Genomic DNA, 16,614 nt, shown 5'->3' on the forward strand with positions numbered 1-16,614 from the left:
CACAATTCATCGGATCTCGACAAACACACCACAAAATGAGTTACATCAAATAGATCACCAAGAAGATCGAGGAGAACATTGTATTGAGATCCAAAGAGAGAGAAGAAGCCATCTAGCTAATAACTATGGACCCGAAGGCCTGAGGTAAACTACTCACACATCATCGGAGAGGCTATGGTGTTGATGTAGAAGCCGTCCGTGATTGACTCACCCTCCGGCGGAGCTCCGAAAAAGGCCCCAAGATGGCATATCTTGGGTACAGAAGGTTGCGGTGCTGGAAATAGGGTTTCGTGGTGCTCCTGGATGTTTTCAGGGTATATGGGTATATATAGGAGGAAGAAGTAGGTCGGTGGAGCTATGAGGGGCCCACGAGGGTGGAGGGCGCGCCCCCTGCCTCGTGGCCGCCTCGTTTGTTTCTTGACGTCCACTCCAAGTCCCCTGGGTCACGTTTGTTCCAAAAATAACTCTCCTGAAGGTTTCATTCCGTTTGGATTCCGTTTGATATTCCTTTTCTGTGAAACACTGAAATAGGCAAAGAAACAACAATTAGCACTAGGCCTTGGGTTAGTAGGTTAGTCCTAGAAATAATATAAAACTGCTTAGTAAAGCCCATTAAACATCCAAAAGAGATAATTTAATAGCATGGAACAATAAAAAATTATAGATACATTGGAGATGTATCAAGAATCCCCAAGCTTAATTCCTGCTCGTCCTCGAGTAGGTAAATGATAAGGACATAATTTTTTGATGTGGAATGCTACCTAGTATATTTCTCAATGTAATTTTGTTTATTGTGGCATGAATGTTCAAATCTGAAATATTCAATACAAAAATTTAATATTGACATAAAAATAGTAATACTTCAAGCATACTAATAAAGCAATCATGTCTTCTCAAAATAACATGGCCAAAGAAAGTGTGCCTATGCTCTATCTTCATCACACAAAGTATTTAAATCATGCACAACCCCGATGACAAGCCAAGCAATAGTTTCATACTATTGATGTTCTTCATGCAATACATGATCGTGAGCCATGGACATAGCACTATGAATAGAATGGTGGTTGTGGAGAAGAAAAAAGGAGAAGATAGTCTAACATCAACTAGGCATATCTGTGACGCCCAGATAGTTAAGTTACAGTAAACCCTTGCTAATCATGCCAGGTCATCATAATTTAACTTTTGCTAAACCTCACTTGTTTCAAATTGGGTTCAAATTCAAATTCAAATAACAAGTCAAATTATAATTTGATAAAACAGTGAATTAAAAATGTTCAAACGGTTGTAAGTATTCACTAACAAATTAACAAACATCAAACAACATATTGGGAGTGTTTATATGCCTCTAAGATAATTTAAAATTGGGACGAACAACATTCAAATTAACCTTTTAAAAGAATACAAATATTAATCCTTTTCAAAATGACTTGAAACTTTGTGTGCAAGTCAGTTATATGACCCAATACTTAAGTGCCAAGTTTCATGTTCACCAAAATTCTTTTGCTAGCTAAACTATAGGCAAATTAGAGGAGAAATAAAGAAATAGAAAAGAAAAGGTAAAAATAAAACAATAGAAATAAAAAAGCAGAACCCCCCCGGCCAACTGGGCCTCAGCTCCAGGCAGCCGGCCCACCCCGCAAACCCCACTGGCCTATATGGCCGGCCTCGTCCAAACCCTAACCCACTACCACCACGCACTCCCCCCCACTCGCTCTCTCCCCCTTCCCCGATCCAGATCGGGATCGGGGCGACCATGCCCTCACACCCCGCTGCTGGCGCCCAGCCCCGACGCCGCGCCCGACCCACCATCCGCCGCCCGGAGATACCCCCCTCGCCGGACGCCTCTCTGTTGTACCTAGGTGGGGCTACGACGTGTTGATCTTCCGCTCACGACATATTTACTTTTATTATTTTTATTTATTTATTTATTTTTATTATCTTAATTAATTAAATAAAAATAAATAAATAAATAAATGTGTCACAAATAAAAATAATTAAATAAATAAAAATAATTAATTAATTAAAGAATTAAATAAAAATAATTAATTAATTAAAGAATTAGTTAACTTAATTAATTTTGATTAATTAAGCTAATCAATTAACTAAACTAATAAACTTGGTTAGTTAATTAATCAATCAATGACAATGGAGGCCACCCCTAATTAATCCTGATTAGGTTAATTATAATTGGTTAATTAAAATGTGTCACTCACTAGTGGGACCCACTGGTCAGGTTGACCAGTTAACTCCTGACATCATGCTGACGTCAGCAAACACTATTCTGGATAATGTTGAATTAAATTAATTAAATAAATGCTAACATTTATTTAAATCTTTTAAAATTAATATAAAATAAACCGTAGCTCGGATGGAAAAACTTTGTACATGAAAGTTGCTCAGAACGATGAGACGAATTCGGATACGCAGCCCGTTCGTCCACCACGCATCTCTAGCATAGCGAACACGCAACTTTCCCCCTTCGGTTTGTTTGTCCGAAAAGGCGAAACACCGGGGATATTTTCCTGGATGTTTCCCCCCTTCACTGGTACCACCTCTTACTGCGTTAGGGCACCCCTAGCACCGCTACTTCTCATGTCATGCATCACTATGCATCTATTTGCTTAATATTTATTGTTTCTTCCCCGTCTTCTCTCGCTAAACACCGAGACCGACGTCGCTGCTACCCAGTACGACTACGGTGTTGACGACCCCTCTCTCTTGCCAGAGCAACCAGGCAAGCCCCCCCCTTCATCACCAGATATCGCCTACTCTTCTCTCTACTGCTTGCATTAGAGTAGTGTAGCATGTTACTGCTTTCTGTTAATCCTATTCTGATGCATAGCCTGTCATTGTTGCTAAAGCTATTGATACCATACCTGCAATCCTAAATGCTTAGTATAGGATGCTAGTTTATCATCAGTGGCCCTACATTCTTGTCTGTCTACCATGCTATACTATCGGGCCGTGATCATGTCGGGTGTTGATCACGGATGTATACTATTCCTATTACACATGATATATGTTGTGACTAAAGTCGGGTCGGCTCGCTGAGTACCCGCGGTTGATTCACGAATTGGGGGCTGGAAGGACATACTTTCCCGGCGGCTCTCTGTGTGGATCTTTGTGCCGGAGCGACAGGGTAGGTTGAGACCACCCAGGTGAGAGGTGGGCCTGGCCCTGGTCGGCCTTCGCGTTGACTTCAAGATAACACGCTTAATGAGATCTTGGTATTTGATCTGATTCTGGCTACTGGCCTATACGCACTAACCAACTACGCGGGAACAGTTATGGGAACTCAACGTCGTGGTATCAGTCGAAGCCTTCGTGACGTCAGCTACTGAGCGGAGCGCGCCGGGTTGGACCGCGTAACGTAACTTCCTTTGTAATGGAGGTTGCTAGGTCTACTCTCCGGCCGCCCACGCAACATGCAGGTGTGCAATGGGCGATGGTCCTAGACCCCTACGCGCATAGGATTTAGATCGGCGTGCTGACCTCTCTATTGTGCCTAGGTGGGGCTACGACATGTTGATCTTCCGAGGCCGGGCATGACCCAGTAAAGTGTGTCCGGACAAAGGGGATCGAGCGTGTTGGGAAATGTGGTGCAGCCCTGCAGGGAAGTTAATCTATTCGAATAGCCGTGATCTTCGGTAACAGGGTGACTTGGAGTTTTACCTTGACCTTATGACAACTAGAACCGGATACTTAATAAAACTCACCCTTCCAAGTGCCAGATACAACCCGGTGTTCGCTCTCTAATAGGGCGACGAGGGGAGGATCGCCGGGTAGGTTTATGCTACACGATGCTGCTTGGTGAACTTACCTTCTGCTCTCTTCTGCATGCTGCAAGATGGAGGTGGCCAGAAGCGTAGTCTTCGATAGGACTAGCTATCCCCCTCTTATTCTGGCATTCTGCAGTTTAGTCCACATATGATACCCTTATTCCATTTGATACCAATGCATACATATGTAGTGTAGCTCCTTGCTTGCGAGTACTTTGGATGAGTACTCACGGTTGCTTTGCTCCCTCTTTTCCCCCTTTCTATACCTGATTGCTGCGACCAGGCGATGGAGTCTAGGACCCAGACGCCACCGTTGACGACGTCTCCTACTACACTGGAGGCACCTACTACTACTTGCAGCCCGCTGATGACTAGGAGTATTTTGGGAGGATCCCAGGCAGGAGGCATGCGCCTCTTTCGATCTGTATCCCAGTTTGTGCTAGCCTTCTTAAGGAAAACTTGTTTAACTTATGTCTGTAGTCAGATATTGTTGCTTCCACTGACTCGTCTATGATCGAGCTCTTGTATTCGAGCCTTCGAGGCCCCTGGCTTGTAATATGATGCTTGTATGACTTATTTTATTTGTAGAGTTGTGTTGTGATATCTTCCCGTGAGTCCCTGATCTTGATCATACATGTTTGTGTGTATGATTAGTGTACGATTGACTTGGGGGCGTCACATTATCAATGGGCTATGGAGATATCCATCAATAGATATCAATGTGAGTGACTAGGGATTGCCATGCAACGGATGCACTAGAGCTACAAGTGTATGAAAGCACAACAAAAGAAACTAAGTGGGTGTGCATCCAACTTGCTTGCTCACGAAGACCTAGGGCATTTTGAGGAAGCCCATCATTGGAATATACAAGCCAAGTTCTATAATGTAAAATTCCCACTAGTATATGAAAATGATAACATAGGAGACTCTCTATCATGAAGATCATGGTGCTACTTTGAAGCACAAGTGTGGTAAAAGGATAGTAACATTGTCCCTTCTCTCTTTTTCTCTCATTTTTTTATTTGGGCCTTCTTCTTCTTTTTTTATGGCCTCTTTTTTTCGTCCGGAGTCTCATCCCGACTTGCGGGGGAATCATAGTCTCCATCATCCTTTGCTCACTTGGGACAATGCTCTAATAATGATGATCATCACACTTTTATTTACTTACAAACTCAAAAATTACAACTCAATTCTTAGAACAAAAGTTGACTCGATGTGAATGAGTCCGGCGGTGTACCGGGATGTGCAATGACTCATCAGTGACATGTATGAAAGAATTATGAATGGTGGTGTTGCCACAAATACGATGTCAACTACATGATCATGCAAAGCAATGTGAAAATTATGAAGCGTGTCATAATAAAAGAAACGATGGAAATTTGCATGGCAATATATCTCGGAATGGCTATGGAAATGCCATAATAGGTAGATATGGTGGCTGTTTTGAGGAAGGTATATGGTGGGTTTATGGTACCGGCGAAAGTTGCGTGCTAATAGAGAGGTTAGCAATGGTGGAAGGGTGAGAGTGCGTATAATCCATGGACTCAACATTAGTCATAAAAAACTCATATACTTATTGCAAAAATTTATTAGTTATTGAAACAAAGTACTCGCATGCTCCTAGGGGGATAGATTGGTAGGAAAAGACCATCGCTCATCCCCGACCGCCACTCATAAGGAAGACAATCAATAAATAAATCATGCTCTGACTTCATCACATAACGGTTCAACTAGCATGACTCTAATACGGGAATCACAAACTTCAACACAAGTATTTCTCAAATTCACAACTATTCAACTAGCATGACTCTAATATCACCATCTTCATATCTTAAAACAATCATCAAGTATCAAACTTCTCATAGTATTCAATGCACTTTTTATGATAGTTTTTATTATACCCATCTTGGATGCCTATCATATTAAGACTAATTTCATAACTAAAGAAACCATGCTGTTCTAAGGGACTCCCAAAATAATATAAGTGAAGCATGAGAGATCAATAATTTCTATAAAAGAAAACCACCACCGTGCTCTAAAAGATATAAGTGAAGCACTAGAGCAAAATTATCTAGCTCAAAAGATATAAGTGAAGCACATAAAGTATTCTAATAAATTCCAATTGATGTGTGTCTCTCCCAATAGGTGTGTACATCAATGATGATTGTGGCAAACTAAAAAGCAAAGACTCAAATCATACAAGATGCTCCAAGCAAAACACATATCATGTGGTGAACAAAAATATAGCCTCAAGTAAAGTTACCGATTGAAGAAGACAAAAGAGGGGATGCCTTCCGGGGCATCCACAAGCTTAGGCTTTTGTTTGTCCTTGAATTTTACCTTGGGGTGCCTTTGGAATACCCAAGCTTAGGCTCTTTCCACTCCTTATTCCATAATCCATCAAATCTTTACCCAAAACTTGAAAAACTTCACAACACAAAAGGTAAACATAAAATCTCATGAGCTCCATTAGTATAAGAAAACAAACCACTACTTAAGGTACTGTAATGAACTCATTCTTTATTTATTTTGTGTTAAACCTACTCTATTCCAACTTCTATATGGTTCATACCCTCCGATACTAGCGATAGATGCATCAAAATAAGCAAACAACACACGAAAAACAGAATCTATCAAAAACAAAACAGTCTGTGGTAATATGTAGGTTTTGAATACTTCTGTAACCCCAAAAATTATAAAATAAATTGATAGAAGTGAGGCATTTATATATTAATCATATGCAAAAAGAATCAACCTAATCGCACACTCCAGTAAAAATGTAAGCAAATATCTGTTTTTTACAGCAAGATCGCAAAGACTTTCCCAAGTCTTCCCAAAGGTTCTACTTGGCACAAACACTACTTAAAACATAGAAACACAATCATAACAGAGGATAGATGAATTATTTATTACTATACAGAACCAAAAAGCAAGAAACAAAAATAAAATTGGGTTGCCTCCCAACAAGCGCTATCGTTTAACGCCCCTAGCTAGGCATAAAAGCAAGGATAGATCTATGTATTGTCATCTTTGGTAAGCAATCCATAAGTGGCTCTCATAATAGATTCATAAGGTAATTTAATTTTATTTCTATGAAAGTGTTCCATGCCTTTCCTTAATGGAAATTGGAATCTAATATTCCCTTCTTTCATATCAATAATTGCACCAATCGTTCTAAGGAAAGGCCTACCAAGAATACTGGGACATGTAGGATTGCAATCTATATGAAGAACAATGATATCTACAGGCACATAATTCCTATTTGCAAAAATAAGAACATCATTAAATCTTCCCATAGGTTTCTTAATGGTGGAATCCGCAAGGTGCAAGTTTAAAGAACAATCATCAAATTCACGGAAACCTAACACATCACACAAAGTTTTTGGAATCATGGAAACGCTAGCACCCAAATCACATAAAGCATAGCATTCATGATCTTTAATTTTAATTATAATATTAGGATCCCATTCATCATGAAGTTTTCGAGGGATAGAAACTTCCAATTCAAGCTTTTCTTCATAAGATTGCATTAAAGCATCAACGATATGTTTAGTAAAATCTTTATTTTGATTATAAGCATGCGGAGAATTTAGCACGGATTGCAACAAGGAAATACAATCTATTAAAGAACAATTATCAGAATTAAATTCCTTGAAATCCAAAATAGTGGGTTCATTGGTATGTAAAGTTTTGACCTCTCCAATCCCACTTTTACCAATTTTAGCATTAAGATCTAAAAACACCGAATCATTGGGACGCCTTTTAACTAAAGTTGACTCATCTCTAGTCGCATCATTATCAGGATTGAAACAAAGATTTAATAGGGGACACATCAATCACTTTTAGATCTTCATCCTTATTATCATCAAATCTAGAAGAACACGCTTTGATAAAGCAATCTTTTTTTGCACGCATCCTAGCGGTTCTTTCTTTGCACTCATCAATGGAAATTCTCATGGCTTTGAGAGACTCATTGATATCATGCTTAGGTGGAATAGATCTATGTTTAAAATAATCAACATCAAGAGAAATTCTATCCATGTTCCTAGCCAACTCATCAATCTTAGCCAACTTTTCTTCAATCAAAGCATTGGAACTCTTTTGCGAACTAATAAATTCTTCAATACTAGATTCAAAATCAAAGGGCATCTTATTATAATTTCCATAAGAACTGTTGTAGGAATTACTATAATTATTAGAGGAATTACTAGGAAACGACCTAGGATTAAAATTACCTCTATACGCCTTATTACCAAAATTGTTCCTACCAACAAAATTCACATCCATAGATTCATTATTATTCTCAATCAAAGTATACAAATGCATATCATTAGGATCAGAAGAAACACTCTTATTGGCAAACCGTTTCATAAGTTCATCCATCTTTCCACTCAAAACATTAATTTCTTCTATAGCATGAACCGTTTTACTAGTAGATCTTTCGGTGTGCCATTGAGAATAATTAATGATAATATTATCTAGGAGTTTGCTATCTTCTCCTAAAGTGATTTCCATAAAATTGCCTCCTGCGGCTCAATCTAAATGATTTCTAGAAGCAAAATTCAATCCAGCATAAATTTTTTCTATAATCACCCAAAGATTCAAACCATGTGTAGGGAAATTATGTACCGTTAATTTCACCCTCTCCCAAGATTGTGCAACATGTTCATGATCAAGTTGCTTAAAATTCATAATATCGTTTCTAAGAGAGATGATTTTAGCGGGAGGAAAATACTTAGAGATAAAAGCATCTTTGCACTTATTCCATGAATCAATACTATTTTTAGGCAAAGATGAAAGCCAAGTTTTAGCACGATCTCTAAGCGAAAACGGGAATAGCTTCAATTAAACAATATCACTATCCATCTTTCTTCTTTTGCATATCACACAAATCAACAAAGTTGTTTAGATGGGTAGCGGCATCTTCACTAGGAAGGCCAGAAAATGGATCTTTCATGACAAGATTCAGCAAAGCAGTATTAATTTCACAAGATTCGGCATCGGTAAGAGGAGCAATCGTAGTGCTAATAAAATCATTATTGTTGGTATTGAAAAAAATCACACAATTCAGTATTATCTTGAGCCATCATGACAAACAATCCAACACACAAGCACACAAGAAGCAAGCGAAAAGAGACGAACTAGAATAGAGAAGGGGAATGGAAAAAGAGGGAGAATAAAATTGAAAGGGTGAAGTGGGGGAGAGGAAAACGAGAGGCAAATGGCAAATAATGTAATGCGAGGGATAAGTATTTGTGATGGGTACTTGGTATGTCTTGACTTGTGAATATATCTCCTTGGCAGCGGCGCCAGAATTCCTTCTTGCTACCTCTTGAGCACTGTGTTGGTTTTCCCTTCAAGAGGAAACGGTGATGCAGCAAAGTAACGTAAGTATTTCCCTCAGTTCTTGAGAACCAAGGTCTCAATCCAGTAGGAGACTACACGCAAGTCCTTCGTACCTGCACAAACAAATAAGAACCTCCCAACCAACACGATAAAGGGTTCGTTAATCCCTTCACGGTCACTTACGAGAGTGAGATCTGATAGAGATAATAATAATAAGATAAATATTTTTGGTATTTTTATGATATAGATTGGAATATAAAGAACAGAGTAACACATTACTATCGAGAAATTGATAGAAAAGTGCATAATTATGAGAATATCTAGGCATGATCATGTATATAGGCATCACGTCCGCGATAAGTAGACCGAAACGATTCTGCATCTACTACTATTACTCCACACATCGACCGCTATCCAGCATGCATCTAGAGTATTAAGTTCATAAGAACAGACTAACGCATTAAGCAAGATGACATGATGTAGATGGGATGAACTCAAGCAATATGATATAAACCCCATCTTTTTATCCTCGATGACAATGATACAATATGTGCCTTGCTGCCCCTGCTATCACTGGGAAAGGACACCGCAAGATTGAACCCAAAGCTAAGCACTTCTCCCATTGTGAGAAAGATCAATCTAGTAGGCCAAACCAAACTGATAATTCGAAGAGACTTACAAAGATAACCAATCATACATAAAAGATTTCAGAGAAGAATCAAATATTGTTCATAGATAAACTTGATCACAAACCCACAATTCATCGGATCACGAAAAACACACCGCAAAAGGAGTTACATCAAATAGATCTCCAAGAAGACCGAGGAGAACATTGTATTGAGATCCAAAGAGAGAGAAGAAGCCATCTAGCTAATAACTATGGACCCGAAGGTCTGAGGTAAACTTACCACACATCTTCGGAGAGGCTATGGTGTTGATGTAGAAGCCGTCCGTGATTGACTCACCCTCCGGCGGAGCTCCGAAAAAGGCCCCAAGATGGCATATCTTGGGTACAGAAGGTTGCGGTGCTGGAAATAGGGTTTCGTGGTGCTCCTGGATATTTTCTGGGTATATAGGTATATATAGGAGGAAGAAGTAGGTCGGTGGAGCTACGATGGGCCCACGAGGGTGGAGGGCGCGCCCCCCTGCCTCGTGGCCGCCTCATTTGTTTCTTGATGTCCACTCCAAGTCCCCTGGGTCACGTTTGTTCCAAAAATAACTCTCCCGAAGGTTTCATTCCATTTGATATTCCTTTTCTACGAAACACTGAAATAGGCAAAAAAACAGCAATTTGCACTGGGCCTTGGGTTAGTAGGTTAGTCCCAAAAATAATATAAAAATGCTTAGTAAAGCCCATTAAACATCCAAAACAGATAATTTAATATCATGGAACAATAAAAAATTATAGATATGTTGGAGATGTATCATTCATCAATACATAGCAATCATCATACAGAAAAGCAAGGTCCGACTACGGATGAAATCAAACGGAAAAAGAAGAACAACATCCACCGTGCTAATCCCAGGCTCCCCAACCTGGAACCTATCCCTTGAGCAAAGAAGACGCAGAAGAACAACTCCAAAACAAGCAAGCATCGCTCCCTCGTCAGATCATCACATTACCTGTACCTGCAACTATTATTGTAGTAAACTGTGAGCAACGAGGACTCATCAATCCCATTACCATGGGTATCAAGACTAGAAAAGCTTAATGGGTATGGAAAGGATAAGTGGTGAGGTTGCAGCAAGCACTAAGCATTGTATCGTGGCTGACTTACGAGTACAAGAGTAAGATGAGAAACTACGCAACGGTCGAGAACAAGTAATGAACAATAAGTGATCCTGAACTACTTACGTTCAAACACAGCCGAACCGTGTTCTCTTCTCAAATGAACCCGAAAAGACACAGTCACGGTTACGCACACGGTTGGTGTATCTTAATTGAGTTTAGTTCCCATCTGCCACATAACCGTGGGCACGACTCTGGAAAGTTTAAACCCTGCAGGGGTGTCCAAACTTACCCATGACAAGCTCACGATCGGCGGAGACAACCCTCCATCTCGGGCTCTGATCAGACTCGGAATCTCGGTGCACAAGACATTTCGACAATGGTAAAACAAAACCTGCAAGACCACCCGGTGCGTCGATACCCCGATAGGAGCCGCGCGTATCTCATTCTCAGGTCAACACCGTCTATGTTAAGTGAATGATAGCCAAATACATTGAGTTGCCCCGAGGTGGCACAACTGACTGCTAGGTAGGTGGACCAACGCTCATGAGGAGCACTGGCCCGGGGGTTGATTAAGAGACCTTGGGTGCCGGCGGGTCCCTATGCAAGTTTTAGTTATTATTAGGAAAATGGAAAACCAATGTTGGGCCTTGCTGGAAGAGTTTTATTCAAAGAGAACTGTCAAGAGGGGCCCATAAACCCTCACCGTGTTAGGGATGCAAAATCATGGAACATAACACCGGTATGACGGAAACTAAGGCGGCAAGAGTGGAACAAAACACCAGGCAAAAGGACGAGCCTTCCACCCTTTACCAAATATATAAATGCATTAATTAAATAAGAAATATTGTGGTATCCCATGATATCCATGTCCCAACATGGAAAATCCCGCATCTGCACCTGCAACTACAATGCTATAAGAGGGGCTGAGCAAAGTGGTAACATAGCTAAACAACGGTTTGCTAGGCGGTAGAAAAGGATAGAGGATATCATGGCAATTTGGGAGGCTTAATAAACAAGTGGTAGGTAGCGCGACATAGTGATATCGTCAAGACAACTAGCATAGCAAAGGTATTAGTGAGATCCAAGATATGACGGTCATCTTGCTAGAAATCCAGCTAGGAAGAAGACCGAGTCAATGAAGTAGATGAACCAAAGTAGTCGAACGGATCCTCCCAATCGCAACGTAACCGAGACTATCAAGGAGAAGCGCAACCGGAAATAAGCAAACATCATGGTAAAAAACCATCACATAAACATGTCATGATACACAATCAAGAATGACGCATGTCTGGTTTAATGAGTCATGGCGTGGCAAAGTGCAACAAACAATACTACAAGTTAAATGGAGCTCAATATGCAACGAGTTTCATATTGACGAAACACCATATCTAATTATTTAGTTCGCTCTCGTTTATGCTACACATCAAACTTAAATGTTGGTTAATATGGCACACTACTAGGAAAAGGCTTACTAGTGGCGCACCACGCCACTAGTATTTTTTACTAATGGCGCACCACTGGTGCGCCATTAGTATCTGGTATACTAATGGCGCACCACGCCATGCGCCATTAGTATAGACCACCATGCGCCATTAGTATGCCTCCCAGGGGGCCATATTTACCCACGTGCTTTGGCATACTAATGGCGCACTGTGGGGTGATGCGCCATTAGTATCCTTTGGCATACTAATGGCGGACTGTGTAGTGATGCGCCATTAGTATCCTTTCGCATACTAATGGCGCACTTTGAGGTGATGCTCCATTAGTATGAATATTAGGTTTTTTTACTTTTGTGATTTTTGCACAGGTTACAAAATATATTATTGGACAGAATATAGACAGCAGCACACAGCAACAACAAATTCATTGAATACAATAGAAGATTAGTCTCCGAATACAATTCATCATATTAGTCTTTGAATTCAAAAGAACAAACAAAGATAAAACATTACAAGTCTCGAGACCGCGAGTAGCGAGTTTGTATTTACATTACAAGTCGATATCGACCATCTAAACTACCATCACATAGAAGAGAGCTGCGGTCATCACGATGAGCATCATCGCGATGAAACTGGTCTTCATCCGGTTCCTCCAACGCTCCCTCCTCTCTCCCGCTAGATAGCGGGCGTATCTAGATTCCGCCTCCGCCCTAGTGGTGTACCCTTTGTAACTGTTACCGCTGAAATGGTGAACCTGTCTCCGACACTCCTCCCAGTCGTCGTAGACTCCGGGAACCTTACTCTTGTACACGACATACGATGGCATCTCTATGCACAAGCCAAACAACAGAAAATACATAAGCAATATATAAGTATGCAACGAAAGGATCAGAAGAGAAAAGCAAGACATTAATAAGCAATATATAAGTATGCAACAAATGGTCCTACTAATAAATAGCGTCGATTACATCTAAGTTGAACGACTGTCCAAACCAAAGAGACATACAATTCATTAAAGTTTAATTACAACATGAGCCAATCAATGTTTCAGAACTACACATAGCATCACTACTTTCGACTCGACTCATGGGACCGGAGGGTGGATGAAGCCGCCGTCTGTCGTGATGGTCATGAAATCGCGGGCATTGTCAGCCTGCATTTGTAGCGTTGTGTCTATCTCACTGTTGGACGGTTGATATCTAAGGTAGAACTGCCCTGAGGTATGAAGGACATCTTGATGGATGATATCCGCAAACTCCGACTGGATGCGAAAGAATTCTTGTCTGATGTCCGCGTCCTAGATTGCCGACAAGCTCGCGACCCAATCTTTGAGATTATCTGGTAGCAGAAGGTGATGATGGTCCCGTACGATCGCCCGCATGTGATGGAGGGCGTAGTAGGCATCCTTCTGACCGCCAGGCGGCTGCTTGACACAGCAGAACTTAGTATTGTGGGCAAACACGTGCTTGCCATACCTATGAACTAGCCTGGTGAAGGTGCCTCCAGATTTGGCGTAGCCGGGGAGAACATCATCAAGAACTTTCTTGATATTTGTGTAGTCCATCTTGGAGTCACGGTTCGGGTCGAAATATGTGGCCATGGAATATTTCGGGCTTAAGAGGATGAGTGTGCAATGTATGTCACTGCACAGAACACAGAATGTTAGAAAAAAAAGAACGATCGAAATCTAAGAAATCATATGTTTCGGGGCGGTTAAGGGATGACTTACTCGGGAAAGTAAGACACGAGGTAGTTATCCTTATCTGGGTTTGCCAGAATGACGCCTTCAAGGTGTGAACTCGCGACTTGGCGGTCCCCAGCGCTGCCCAAGAGCTTGGCACGCATGTAGAAGGGGTCGACTATCACGATGTCCGGGGTCTTGTCTCTAATGATCCGCATCTCCATACTCAGTGAAAACAGCTGAACGAAGGTGCAGTGCAGCGGATGAAGGTTAAACATAGCAAAGATGTCATCAAACTGCAGGACGATCGTACCCCCGATGGTGCCATCCACAAAGCCCATGGCCTCTAGCACCTTGGCCACGAAAATCGGGTATGCCACATCATTCTCTTTGAGACGCTGCTTCTCCAAAGAAAGAACACTGTCATGAAGACTCCGCATAGCACCGGTTGCATCATTAAGCATATTTGTCGGTAGCATCGCCCTACCCGCCACATGCACCCTCCTCGAGATATCCTTAGGTGAAGGTGGCCCATCCTGAGCACGGATCGTACTCGGTGTCGGCTGGCTCGCACCGGCGCCCTTTTTAGCCTTTTGTTTCCGTCCCTCCTTCTTGATCTGCTGTAATGGGACCGAGTTCTACTCACAGACCGCCTTCTTGAGTGTGTTGGGGCTGATAATATTTGGCACCTCGGCTATCTGAGGCTCGGTGAAGGCGGCAGCTGAAGGCGTCTCTTGAGAACTGAACGCCAGACGATGCCTGTTGCAATTGGGTTTCTCTGCCGTACCAGCTAGATCGCGGTCGTCTTGGTTGGGTTCTTGAGAAGGAGGCCCGCCGAACTCGTCACCGTACCCATGTTCGGCAAAGTACTTATCGACGTTGGTAAATGTACCGTCGTCGTTGTCGTCGTCGTCCGGATCCTGTGCCATATGCATGTCCGGATCCTGTGCTGTAGGGATGTCCGGCATGTCCGGTAGTGTTGCGGCGTTCTTGCCATGGCTTGGCGCCGGCACGACTAGCGGTCTTGTCTATGGGGTGGTGTCCCCCGCCCCCAAACGAATCTGGCTCTTCGGCCAAAGCAAGGGCCAGCTTACGCAGCCGCTGAGGGTCATCTCTTCTTCTTCATCAACCCAGCTGGTCGAATCGGAGGTAACAGCTTGTCGCAGCCTGGCAGCACCCGAACCACTTCAACCCTATACACTGTGGGTGGCATCGGATTACCGTGGAACACGGGGTTGCCCGGTTGAACGATTCTTCCCTTGGCGACATCGACCAACTCGCTGCCCACGAAGTGCAGGAGAGTGCAAGGAACATCGGCGGCGCCCTGCGAAAACATGTAGGGCGTCAGGGATGCCCAGTCAAAGGCAAGGAGATGAAGTCATCGGCCGAGAGGCTTAGTTACTGTGATGCCGTCGAGCTCGGCTAATGTCGAGGCACCGCCAATGGCGGGCATGCAACTGACGGAGGGGCCGCTTACTGGCGAGGTGCCGGCGGGCGTACACCCGGGGGCATTAAGCTCCAATGCCCGTGCCGGCGCTGGAGACACGAATACCGCCTCCGCCGGAGACACCAATGGTGCCACCTGCGCATTGTGCGAGTTGCTGGCCGTGAAGCTGGGAACCGGGGGAGGCCCCTATTGGCCGCCCGCAATCCACGTCGTCAGCCCATGAATCAACATAGGCACCATGGCGTTGAGCGTCGTTCCTAGTTGTTGTTGCACTTGCTCTTGGACAATCTCTGGAATCCGCGCCACTTGTGCCTTGAGTGCTTCAACCTCGCGCGACTGGCTTTCCGAGCTGGTCTTTTTCTCCTTTCGCCCACCAGTGGTATAGTATGACGACCATTTTGTGGACAAGCCTTTGCCAGCCACATGACCAGCTGACATTGGCTTACTAAGCTTATCCTTGTTTTTCATTACGTTCAACGCCCTATTTAAAGGGGTGTCGAAAGGGGAGCTCTGAGACGACCCCGCGCAACTGCTTTCATTGTCCTGCAGAAGGAACGTGAACCATTTAGAAATATTGGGGATTAATTAGAATGCAACCATATGGAGCTAATTACGTGGGGGATGTATTCCTTACCAGAACAAGCTCAAGTGCCCTGGTCTTCGGATCTGTGGTAAGCTCCTTTGTTACCGGGTCCTCCTTGTACCGGGCCCTGAGAAAGTTCCTGGTCTGCTTGTAACGGTATTTCTCGAAGCGGGGTGGTAGGCCTTGCTCGGCACGCTCCGGGTCCTCCTTGTCCCATATAGGCTCCGCCACTCTGTAACCACCGGGACCGAGTTGGTGGACCCCCTAAGTTCAACTTCCGCATTTCTTTCCCCAACTGACTTGATTCGGAGGTTGCGCTGCTCTCGCACTTGATTTTGAACTCCTTGTAGTCATCTTCGCTCATCAAAGGATATTTCGCCTTGATCTTCTCATAACCATCACCTTTTTCAATCATTGCCTTCACCGTGCTTTTCCAAGTAGACAAGGCCATGCTCATCCTTGTGAGTGCGGCACCGTTCACTTTATTCCCTGAGAGGCGTGTGTTTCCAAACTCAACGGGGAACTTGTATCGTTCGTGCAACTTCGTGAAGAGGAGGCTGCGCAAATTCCCTCGGTCCTTATGCCTTAGGTTCTCGGTGTTGATCGA

This window comes from Triticum aestivum, chromosome 5A (assembly GCF_018294505.1).
Source record: "Triticum aestivum cultivar Chinese Spring chromosome 5A, IWGSC CS RefSeq v2.1, whole genome shotgun sequence".
Taxonomy (NCBI): domain Eukaryota; kingdom Viridiplantae; phylum Streptophyta; class Magnoliopsida; order Poales; family Poaceae; genus Triticum; species Triticum aestivum.